General features: G+C 25.2%; 1 protein-coding gene across 1 annotated transcript in view; it reads right to left on the bottom strand.

The window, feature by feature from the left end:
* Positions 1-12,897, bottom strand: part of C5 (complement C5) — a gene marked incomplete in the record, with an annotated part of 397,040 nt that overhangs the window by 111,014 nt on the left and 273,129 nt on the right.

The following is a 12,897-nucleotide window of genomic DNA, read 5'->3' as shown; positions in this document are numbered from 1 at the left end:
CTGTGTATGTAGTAGTATGTATAACATAGATTCATTAGATATATTTATTAAGCTGTGTATGTAGTAGTATGTAACAGATTCATTAGATATATTTATTAAGCTGTGTATGTAGTAGTATGTATAACATATATTCATTAGATATATTTATTAAGCTGTGTATGTAGTAGTATGTATAACATATTCATTTGATATATTTATTAAGCTGTGTATGTAGTATTATGTATAAGTATGTATAACATATATTCATTAGATATATTTATTAAGCTGTGTATGTAGTAGTATGTATAACATAGATTCATTAGATATATTTATTAAGCTGTGTATGTAGTAGTATGTATAACATAGAATCATTAGATATATTTATTAAGCTGTGTATGTAGTAGTATGTATAACAGATTCATTAGATATATTTATTAAGCTGTGTATGTAGTAGTATGTATAACAGATTCATTAGAGATATTTATTAAGCTGTGTATGTAGTAGTATGTATAACATATTCATTAGATATATTTATTAAGCTGTGTATGTAGTAGTATGTATAACATAGATTCATTAGATATATTTATTAAGCTGTGTATGTAGTAGTATGTATAACATAGATTCATTAGATATATTTATTAAGCTGTGTATGTAGTAGTATGTATAACATATATTCATTAGATATATTTATTAAGCTGTGTATGTAGTAGTATGTATAACAGATTCATTAGATATATTTATTAAGCTGTGTATGTAGTAGTATGTATAAGTATGTATAACATATTCATTAGATATATTTATTAAGCTGTGTATGTAGTAGTATGTATAACATAGATTCATTAGATATATCTATTAAGCTGTGTATGTAGTAGTATGTATAACATATATTCATTAGATATATTTATTAAGCTGTGTATGTAGTAGTATGTATAACATAGATTCATTAGATATATTTATTAAGCTGTGTATGTAGTAGTATGTATAACAGATTCATTAGATATATTTATTAAGCTGTGTATGTAGTATTATGTATAAGTATGTATAACATATATTCATTAGATATATTTATTAAGCTGTGTATGTAGTAGTATGTATAACATATATTCATTAGATATATTTATTAAGCTGTGTATGTAGTAGTATGTATAACATAGATTCATTAGATATATTTATTAAGCTGTGTATGTAGTAGTATGTATAACAGATTCATTAGATATATTTATTAAGCTGTGTATGTAGTAGTATGTATAACATAGATTCATTAGATATATTTATTAAGCTGTGTATGTAGTAGTATGTATAACATATTCATTAGATATATTTATTAAGCTGTGTATGTAGTAGTATGTATAACATATTCATTAGATATATTTATTAAGCTGTGTATGTAGTAGTATGTATAACAGATTCATTAGATATATTTATTAAGCTGTGTATGTAGTAGTATGTATAACATAGATTCATTAGATATATTTATTAAGCTGTGTATGTAGTAGTATGTATAACAGATTCATTAGATATATTTATTAAGCTGTGTATGTAGTAGTATGTATAACAGATTCATTAGATATATTTATTAAGCTGTGTATGTAGTATTATGTATAAGTATGTATAACATATATTCATTAGATATATTTATTAAGCTGTGTATGTAGTAGTATGTATAAACATAGAATCATTAGATATACTTATTAAGCGGTGTATGTAGTAGTATGTATAACATAGATTCATTAGATATATTTATTAAGCTGTGTATGTAGTAGTATGTATAACATATATTCATTAGATATATTTATTAAGCTGTGTATGTAGTAGTATGTATAACATAGATTCATTAGATATATTTATTAAGCTGTGTATGTAGTAGTATGTATAACAGATTCATTAGATATATTTATTAAGCTGTGTATGTAGTATTATGTATAAGTATGTATAACAGATTCATTAGATATATTTATTAAGCTGTGTATGTAGTAGTATGTATAATAGATTCATTAGATATATTTATTAAGCTGTGTATGTAGTAGTATGTATAACATAGATTCATTAGATATATTTATTAAGCTGTGTATGTAGTAGTATGTATAACATATTCATTAGATATATTTATTAAGCTGTGTATGTAGTATTATGTATAAGTATGTATAACATATATTTATTAGATATATTTATTAAGCTGTGTATGTAGTAGTATGTATAACATAGAATCATTAGATATACTTATTAAGCTGTGTATGTAGTAGTATGTATAACATATATTCATTAGATATATTTATTAAGCTGTGTATGTAGTAGTATGTATAACATAGAATCATTAGATATACTTATTAAGCTGTGTATGTAGTAGTATGTATAACATAGATTCATTAGATATATTTATTAAGCTGTGTATGTAGTAGTATGTATAACATAGAATCATTAGATATACTTATTAAGCTGTGTATGTAGTAGTATGTATAACATAGATTCATTAGATATATTTATTAAGCTGTGTATGTAGTAGTATGTATAACATATATTCATTAGATATATTTATTAAGCTGTGTATGTAGTAGTATGTATAACAGATTCATTAGATATATTTATTAAGCTGTGTATGTAGTAGTATGTATAACATAGATTCATTAGATATATTTATTAAGCTGTGTATGTAGTAGTATGTATAACATATATTCATTAGATATATTTATTAAGCTGTGTATGTAGTAGTATGTATAACAGATTCATTAGATATATTTATTAAGCTGTGTATGTAGTATTATGTATAAGTATGTATAACATATATTCATTAGATATATTTATTAAGCTGTGTATGTAGTAGTATGTATAAACATAGAATCATTAGATATACTTATTAAGCTGTGTATGTAGTAGTATGTATAACATATTCATTAGATATATTTATTAAGCTGTGTATGTAGTAGTATGTATAACATAGATTCATTAGATATATTTATTAAGCTGTGTATGTAGTAGTATGTATAACAGATTCATTAGATATATTTATTAAGCTGTGTATGTAGTAGTATGTATAACATATATTCATTAGATATATTTATTAAGCTGTGTATGTAGTAGTATGTATAACATAGATTCATTAGATATATTTATTAAGCTGTGTATGTAGTAGTATGTATAACATATATTCATTAGATATATTTATTAAGCTGTGTATGTAGTAGTATGTATAACAGATTCATTAGATATATTTATTAAGCTGTGTATGTAGTAGTATGTATAACATATTCATTAGATATATTTATTAAGCTGTGTATGTAGTAGTATGTATAACATAGATTCATTAGATATATTTATTAAGCTGTGTATGTAGTAGTATGTATAACAGATTCATTAGATATATTTATTAAGCTGTGTATGTAGTATTATGTATAAGTATGTATAACAGATTCATTAGATATATTTATTAAGCTGTGTATGTAGTAGTATGTATAATAGATTCATTAGATATATTTATTAAGCTGTGTATGTAGTAGTATGTATAACATAGATTCATTAGATATATTTATTAAGCTGTGTATGTAGTAGTATGTATAACATAGATTCATTAGATATATTTATTAAGCTGTGTATGTAGTAGTATGTATAACAGATTCATTAGATATACTTATTAAGCTGTGTATGTAGTAGTATGTATAACAGATTCATTAGAAATATTTATTAAGCTGTGTATGTAGTAGTATGTATAACATATATTCATTAGATATATTTATTAAGCTGTGTATGTAGTAGTATGTATAACAGATTCATTAGATATATTTATTAAAATGTGTATGTAGTAGTATGTATAACATATATTCATTAGATATATTTATTAAGCTGTGTATGTAGTAGTATGTATAACAGATTCATTAGATATATTTATTAAGCTGTGTATATAGTAGTATGTATAACAGATTCATTAGATATATTTATTAAGCTGTGTATGTAGTAGTATGTATAACAGATTCATTAGATATATTTATTAAGCTGTGTATGATGTAGTATGTATAACATATTCATTAGATATATTTATTAAGCTGTGTATGTAGTAGTATGTATAACATATTCATTGATATATTTATTAAGCTGTGTATGTAGTAGTATGTATAACAGATTCATTGATATATTTATTAAGCTGTGTATGTAGTAGTATGTATAACAGATTCATTAGATATATTTATTAAGCTGTGTATGTAGTAGTATGTATAAACATAGAATCATTAGATATACTTATTAAGCTGTGTATGTAGTAGTATGTATAACATAGATTCATTAGATATATTTATTAAGCTGTGTATGTAGTAGTATGTATAACATAGATTCATTAGATATATTTATTAAGCTGTGTATGTAGTAGTGTGTATAACATAGATTCATTAGATATATTTATTAAGCTGTGTATGTAGTATTATGTATAACATAGATTCATTAGATATATTTATTAAGCTGTGTATGTAGTAGTATGTATAACATAGATTCATTAGATATATTTATTAAGATGTGTATGTAGTAGTATGTATAACATATTCATTAGATATATTTATTAAGCTGTGTATGTAGTAGTATGTATAACATATATTCATTAGATATATTTATTAAGCTGTGTATGTAGTAGTATGTATAACATAGATTCATTAGATATATTTATTAAGCTGTGTATGTAGTAGTATGTATAACAGATTCATTAGATATATTTATTAAGCTGTGTATGTAGTAGTATGTATAACATAGATTCATTAGATATATTTATTAAGCTGTGTATGTAGTAGTATGTATAACATAGATTCATTAGATATATTTATTAAGCTGTGTATGTAGTAGTATGTATAACATATATTCATTAGATATATTTATTAAGCTGTGTATGTAGTAGTATGTATAACAGATTCATTAGATATATTTATTAAGCTGTATATGTAGTAGTATGTATAAGTATGTATAACATATTCATTAGATATATTTATTAAGCTGTGTATGTAGTAGTATGTATAACATAGATTCATTAGATATATCTATTAAGCTGTGTATGTAGTAGTATGTATAACATATATTCATTAGATATATTTATTAAGCTGTGTATGTAGTAGTATGTATAACAGATTCATTAGATATATTTATTAAGCTGTGTATGTAGTAGTATGTATAACAGATTCATTAGATATATTTATTAAGCTGTGTATGTAGTAGTATGTATAACATAGATTCATTAGATATACTTATTAAGCTGTGTATGTAGTAGTATGTATAACAGATTCATTAGATATATTTATTAAGCTGTGTATGTAGTAGTATGTATAACATATATTCATTAGATATATTTATTAAGCTGTGTATGTAGTAGTATGTATAACATAGATTCATTAGATATATTTATTAAGCTGTGTATGTAGTAGTATGTATAACAGATTCATTAGATATATTTATTAAGCTGTGTATGTAGTAGTAGATTCATTAGATATATTTATTAAGCTGTGTATGTAGTAGTATGTATAACATAGATTCATTAGATATATTTATTAAGCTGTGTATGTAGTAGTATGTATAACATAGATTCATTAGATATATTTATTAAGCTGTGTATGTAGTAGTATGTATAACATATATTCATTAGATATATTTATTAAGCTGTGTATGTAGTAGTATGTATAACATAGATTCATTAGATATATTTATTAAGCTGTGTATGTAGTAGTATGTATAACATAGATTCATTAGATATATTTATTAAGCTGTGTATGTAGTAGTATGTATAACAGATTCATTAGATATATTTATTAAGCTGTGTATGTAGTAGTATGTATAACATATTCATTAGATATATTTATTAAGCTGTGTATGTAGTAGTATGTATAACATATATTCATTAGATATATTTATTAAGCTGTGTATGTAGTAGTATGTATAACAGATTCATTAGATATATTTATTAAGCTGTGTATGTAGTAGTATGTATAATATATTCATTAGATATATTTATTAAGCTGTGTATGTAGTAGTATGTATAACATAGATTCATTAGATATATTTATTAAGCTGTGTATGTAGTAGTATGTATAACATAGATTCATTAGATATATTTATTAAGCTGTGTATGTAGTAGTATGTATAACAGATTCATTAGATATATTTATTAAGCTGTGTATGTAGTAGTATGTATAACATAGATTCATTAGATATATTTATTAAGCTGTGTATGTAGTAGTATGTATAACATAGATTCATTAGATATATTTATTAAGCTGTGTATGTAGTAGTATGTATAACAGATTCATTAGATATATTTATTAAGCTGTGTATGTAGTAGTATGTATAACATAGATTCATTAGATATATTTATTAAGCTGTGTATGTAGTAGTATGTATAACATAGATTCATTAGATATATTTATTAAGCTGTGTATGTAGTAGTATGTATAATAGATTCATTAGATATATTTATTAAGCTGTGAATGAAGTAGTATGTATAAACATAGAATCATTAGATATACTTATTAAGCTGTGTATGTAGTAGTATGTATAACATATTCATTAGATATATTTATTAAGCTGTGTATGTAGTAGTATGTATAACAGATTCATTAGATATATTTATTAAGCTGTGTATGTAGTAGTATGTATAACAGATTCATTAGATATATTTATTAAGCTGTGTATGTAGTAGTATGTATAACATATTCATTAGATATATTTATTAAGCTGTGTATGTAGTAGTATGTATAACAGATTCATTAGATATATTTATTAAGCTGTGTATGTAGTAGTATGTATAACAGATTCATTAGATATATTTATTAAGCTGTGTATGTAGTAGTATGTATAACATATTCATTAGATATATTTATTAAGCTGTGTATGTAGTAGTATGTATAACATATTCATTAGATATATTTATTAAGCTGTGTATGTAGTAGTATGTATAACAGATTCATTAGATATATTTATTAAGCTGTGTATGTAGTAGTATGTATAACAGATTCATTAGATATATTTATTAAGCTGTGTATGTAGTAGTATGTATAACATATTCATTAGATATATTTATTAAGCTGTGTATGTAGTAGTATGTATAACAGATTCATTAGATATATTTATTAAGCTGTGTATGTAGTAGTATGTATAACAGATTCATTAGATATATTTATTAAGCTGTGTATGTAGTAGTATGTATAACATATTCATTAGATATATTTATTAAGCTGTGTATGTAGTAGTATGTATAACATATATTCATTAGATATATTTATTAAGCTGTGTATGTAGTAGTATGTATAATCATAGAATCATTAGATATACTTATTAAGCTGTGTATGTAGTAGTATGTATAATAGATTCATTAGATATACTTATTAAGCTGTGTATGTAGTAGTATGTATAATAGATTCATTAGATATACTTATTAAGCTGTGTATGTAGTAGTATGTATAATAGATTCATTAGATATATTTATTAAGCTGTGTATGAAGTAGTATGTATAATCATAGAATCATTAGATATACTTATTAAGCTGTGTATGTAGTAGTATGTATAATAGATTCATTAGATATACTTATTAAGCTGTGTATGTAGTAGTATGTATAATATAGATTCATTAGATATATTTATTAATCTGTGTATGTAGTAGTATATATAACAGATTCATTAGATATATTTATTAAGCTGTGTATGTAGTAGTATGTATAACAGATTCATTAGATATATTTATTAAGCTGTGTATGATGTAGTATGTATAACAGATTCATTAGATATACTTATTAAGCTGTGTATGTAGTAGTATGTATAACATAGATTCATTAGATATATTTATTAAGCTGTGTATGTAGTAGTATGTATAACATAGATTCATTAGATATATTTATTAAGCTGTGTATGTAGTAGTATGTATAACAGATTCATTAGATATATTTATTAAGCTGTGTATGTAGTAGTATGTATAACATATATTCATTAGATATATTTATTAAGCTGTGTATGTAGTAGTATGTATAACAGATTCATTAGATATATTTATTAAGCTGTGTATGTAGTAGTATGTATAACATAGAATCATTAGATATATTTATTAAGCTGTGTATGTAGTAGTATGTATAACATAGAATCATTAGATATACTTATTAAGCTGTGTATGTAGTAGTATGTATAATAGATTCATTAGATATACTTATTAACCCCTTAATGACCGGACCATTTTTCAATTTTCTTACCCTTAATGACAATGGCTATTTTTACATTTCTGCAGTGTTTGTGTTTAGCTGTAATTTTCCTCTTACTCATTTACTGTACCCACACATATTATATACTGTTTTTCTCGCCATTAAATGGACTTTCTAAAGGTACCATTATTTTCATCATATCTTATAATTTACTATAAAAAAATATAAAATATGAGGAAAAAATTGAAAAAAAACACACTTTTTCTAACTTTTACCCCCAAAATCTGTTACACATCTACAACCACCAAAATACACCCATTCTAAATAGTTTCTAAATTTTGTCCTGAGTTTAGAAATACCCAATGTTTACACGTTCTTTGCTTTTTTTGCAAGTTATAGGGCCATAAATACAAGTAGCACTTTGCTATTCCCAAACCACTTTTTTTCAAAATTAGCGCTAGTTACATTGGAACACTGATATCTTTCAGGAATCCCTGAATATCCCTTGACATGTATATATTTATATTTAGAAGACATCCCAAAGCATTGATCTAGACCCATTTTGGTATATTTCATGCCACCATTTCACCGCCAAATGCGATCAAATAAAAAAAATTGTTGACTTTTTCCCAATTTTTTTAACTAACTTTAGGTTTCTCGCTGAATTTATTTACAAACATCTTGTGCAATTATGGCATAAATGGTTGTAAATACTTCTCTGGGATCCCCTTTGTTCAGAAATTGCAGACATATATGGCTTTGGTGTTGCTTTTTGGTAATAATAAGGCCGTTAAATACTGCTGCGCACCACACTTGTAATATGCCCAGCAGTTAAGGGGTTAATTAGGTAGCTTGTGGGGTTAATTTTTAGCTTTAGTGTAGAGATCAGCCTCCCACCTGACACATCCCACCCCCTGATCCCCCCCTGACCCCCCTCAAACAGCTCTCTTCCCTCCCCACCTCACAATTGTCACCGCCATCTTATGTACTGGCAGAATGTCTGCCAGTACTGAAATAAAAATATTTTTTTTAATTTTTTTTATTTTTTGGCATAAAGTCTGCAGTGATAGATCCCCCCTTACCCCACAACCTCCCTGATCCCCCCCTTACATCTTTCTAACCCTCCCCCTCTGTCTATATGCCGCCATCTTGGGTACTGGCAGCTGTCTGCCAGTACCCAATTTGCCCCCCAAAATAGTTTTTTTTTAACTTTTTTAATAAAAAATATATGTTTGCTGTAGTGTAGCTGGCCCCCCTAAATAATATTCAACCCTCCCCCTCCCAGATCCCTTATTACAGAACAAAGATGCCACTGCATCTAGATCGATCTTTTTTTTGAGTGGGCTGTTGTAAATTTTGCGTGCGCACGCACAAGCACGCACCCGCCCCCCCCCCGCCGCAACCGCCACACCGGGAGCAAAGTGAAAATAACAAAGATCGGTTAGTCTTTTTACAAATGATGGAAATCAATTTGAAATGAACACCCACCAAGGCAGTAATTGTACAACATACATAGCCGATGCAGATGGGGCCACAGAGTGGCCCTTTCTGCATCGGTATGTAAAATGGGGGATTGTAGTGATGCCTCAATATTGAGGCATCACTACAATACCTTGTAAGCAGCTGGAAGCGATCAAGATCGCTTCCAGCACTTCAGACAACAGAGGACGTACCAGGTACGTCAGCTGTCATTAAGGGAAGTTTTTTCTATGACGTACCTGGTACGTCCTCTGTCATTAAGGGGTTAAGCTGTGTATGTAGTAGTATGTATAACATAGATTCATTAGATATACTTATTAAGCTGTGTATGTAGTAGTATGTATAATAGATTCATTAGATATATTTATTAAGCTGTGTATGTAGTAGTATGTATAACATAGATTCATTAGATATATTTATTAAGCTGTGTATGTAGTAGTATGTATAACATAGAATCATTAGATATATTTATTAAGCTGTGTATGTAGTAGTATGTATAACAGAATCATTAGATATATTTATTAAGCTGTGTATGTAGTAGTATGTATAACATATATTCATTAGATATATTTATTAAGCTGTGTATGTAGTAGTATGTATAACATAGAATCATTAGATATACTTATTAAGCTGTGTATGTAGTAGTATGTATAACATAGAATCATTAGATATACTTATTAAGCTGTGTATGTAGTAGTATGTATAACATATATTCATTAGATATATTTATTAAGCTGTGTATGTAGTAGTATGTATAACATAGATTCATTAGATATATTTATTAAGCTGTGTATGTAGCATTATGTATAACAGATTCATTAGATATATTTATTAAGCTGTGTATGTAGTAGTATGTATAATAGATTCATTAGATATACTTATTAAGCTGTGTATGTAGTAGTATGTATAACATAGAATCATTAGATATATTTATTAAGCTGTGTATGTAGTAGTATGTATAACAGAATCATTAGATATATTTATTAAGCTGTGTATGTAGTAGTATGTATAACATAGATTCATTAGATATACTTATTAAGCTGTGTATGTAGTAGTATGTATAACATATTCATTAGATATACTTATTAAGCTGTGTATGTAGTAGTATGTATAACATATTCATTAGATATACTTATTAAGCTGTGTATGTAGTAGTATGTATAACATAGATTCATTAGATATACTTATTAAGCTGTGTATGTAGTAGTATGTATAACATATTCATTAGATATATTTATTAAGCTGTGTATGTAGTAGTATGTATAACATAGATTCATTAGATATATTTATTAAGCTGTGTATGTAGTAGTATGTATAACATAGATTCATTAGATATATTTATTAAGCTGTGTATGTAGTAGTATGTATAACATAGATTCATTAGATATATTTATTAAGCTGTGTATGTAGTAGTATGTATAACATAGATTCATTAGATATATTTATTAAGCTGTGTATGTAGTAGTATGTATAACATATATTCATTAGATATATTTATTAAGCTGTGTATGTAGTAGTATGTATAACAGATTCATTAGATATATTTATTAAGCTGTGTATGTAGTAGTATGTATAACATATATTCATTAGATATATTTATTAAGCTGTGTATGTAGTAGTATGTATAACATAGATTCATTAGATATATTTATTAAGCTGTGTATGTAGTAGTATGTATAACATAGATTCATTAGATATATTTATTAAGCTGTGTATGTAGTAGTATGTATAACAGAATCATTAGATATATTTATTAAGCTGTGTATGTAGTAGTATGTATAACATAGAATCATTAGATATATTTATTAAGCTGTGTATGTAGTAGTATGTATAACAGATTCATTAGATATATTTATTAAGCTGTGTATGTAGTAGTATGTATAACATATATTCATTAGATATATTTATTAAGCTGTGTATGTAGTAGTATGTATAACATATATTCATTAGATATATTTATTAAGCTGTGTATGTAGTAGTATGTATAACATATTCATTAGATATATTTATTAAGCTGTGTATGTAGTAGTATGTATAACATATATTCATTATATATATTTATTAAGCTGTGTATGTAGTAGTATGTATAACATAGATTCATTAGATATATTTATTAAGCTGTGTATGTAGTAGTATGTATAACAGATTCATTAGATATATTTATTAAGCTGTGTATGTAGTAGTATGTATAATATAGATTCATTAGATATATTTATTAAGCTGTGTATGTAGTAGTATGTATAACAGATTCATTAGATATATTTATTAAGCTGTGTATGTAGTAGTATGTATAACATAGATTCATTAGATATATTTATTAAGCTGTGTATGTAGTAGTATGTATAACAGATTCATTAGATATATTTATTAAGCTGTGTATGTAGTAGTATGTATAACATAGATTCATTAGATATATTTATTAAGCTGTGTATGTAGTAGTATGTATAACAGATTCATTAGATATATTTATTAAGCTGTGTATGTAGTAGTATGTATAACATAGATTCATTAGATATATTTATTAAGCTGTGTATGTAGTAGTATGTATAACAGATTCATTAGATATATTTATTAAGCTGTGTATGTAGTAGTATGTATAATATAGATTCATTAGATATATTTATTAAGCTGTGTATGTAGTATTATGTATAACATATTCATTAGATATATGTATTAAGCTGTGTATGTAGTAGTATGTATAACATAGATTCATTAGATATATTTATTAAGCTGTGTATGTAGTAGTATGTATAACATATTCATTAGATATATTTATTAAGCTGTGTATGTTGTAGTATGTATAACATAGATTCATTAGATATATTTATTAAGCTGTGTATGTAGTAGTATGTATAACAGATTCATTAGATATATTTATTAAGCTGTGTATGTAGTAGTATGTATAACATAGATTCATTAGATATATTTATTAAGCTGTGTATGTAGTAGTATGTATAACATATTCATTAGATATATTTATTAAGCTGTGTATGTAGTAGTATGTATAACATAGATTCATTAGATATATTTATTAAGCTGTGTATGTAGTAGTATGTATAACAGAATCATTAGATATATTTATTAAGCTGTGTATGTAGTAGTATGTATAACAGATTCATTAGATATATTTATTAAGCTGTGTATGTAGTAGTATGTATAACATAGATTCATTAGATATATTTATTAAGCTGTGTATGTAGTAGTATGTATAAAATATATTCATTAGATATATTTATTAAGCTGTGTATGTAGTAGTATGTATAACATAGAATCATTAGATATATTTATT

This window comes from Bombina bombina, chromosome 12 (genome assembly GCF_027579735.1).
Source record: "Bombina bombina isolate aBomBom1 chromosome 12, aBomBom1.pri, whole genome shotgun sequence".
In the NCBI taxonomy this organism is placed as follows: Eukaryota; Metazoa; Chordata; class Amphibia; order Anura; family Bombinatoridae; genus Bombina; species Bombina bombina.
Note: the sequence above shows the minus strand (reverse complement) of the source record. Positions and strands in the feature narration are given on the sequence as shown.